This window comes from Mus caroli, chromosome 4, assembly GCF_900094665.2.
Source record: "Mus caroli chromosome 4, CAROLI_EIJ_v1.1, whole genome shotgun sequence".
NCBI lineage: Eukaryota > Metazoa > Chordata > Mammalia > Rodentia > Muridae > Mus > Mus caroli.
In genome coordinates this window covers 121,927,276-121,928,338 of record NC_034573.1, presented here as the reverse complement: position 1 = coordinate 121,928,338, position 1,063 = coordinate 121,927,276, and positions in this window count along the sequence as shown.

Here is a 1,063-nt window from a genome sequence, read left to right as displayed (position 1 = left end):
GCTGGTGGTGTGCTAGTCAATATTCAGCCTGCTATTCCTTGCAGTGTATTCAATAAATCTGTTTACCTCAAGACAACGACAACTAAACAATCAAGATGGTAACTAGGGCTTGGGAGATAGCTAGATGCTTATCCTAAAAGCACAAGGACCTGAGTTTGATGCCCAGAACCTACATAGAGATGCTGGACGTGGTGGTACACACTTATAATCCCAGTGGTGAGGACGTGAGGACGTGTAGACAGGAGAATCCTTGGATAGCCAGTCTACCCTAATTGGTAGGTTCGAGTCCATGGAGAGACCCAGGCCCAAAGTAGGGAGATGACCTTCCTAAGGACCACACCTGAGGTTTCTCTTTGGCTTCCACATATACAAGTGAATATGCCTCTGTGAATATCACACACACACACACACACACACACACACACACACGTTCTGCAGACAGGCAGAACAGGCCGTATCATCCTGTCTAATGCAATCTTTCCCACGTCTCAACAGTTAAGACATGGCTCAGCTGGGCGGTGGTGGCACACACCTGCAGTCCCAGCACTCGAGAGGCAGAGCAGGCAGATCTCTGAGTTCCAACCCAACGTGATCTACAGAGTGAGTTCTAGGATAGCCAGAGCTACACAGAGAAACCCTGCCTTGAAAAACCAAAGANACTGTTCAAGTGAATTGGGTGGGAAGCCAAGAACATAGCTCACCAACATAGCTCACCAAACCAAGGGCTCCAATGCCNGAGATGTTAGAATGAAGCCACACACTGAATCTGAGGACTGTCCACCTCTTTCTTCCTTTTATTATGGCTTCTGCCTACTGAAGGAATGGGCACAGCTTACAGAGACATGAACAGCCCTTCAGTGTGCTGGTAAGACAGTAAGACTGAGACAGAAGAAGCCACCTACCTGTCACATAGCTGATCAAGAATAATTTGACGTCTTGTGACTCCCTCACTTCTGTCATTGTACTTCCCCAATTCCCTTGTCCCTTTCAGTCCTCAAAAGAGGACTCAAGAGTCATTCCAGATTCCATCTTGGCTGCTGGCGTCAGTTACTTGTTCCTATCC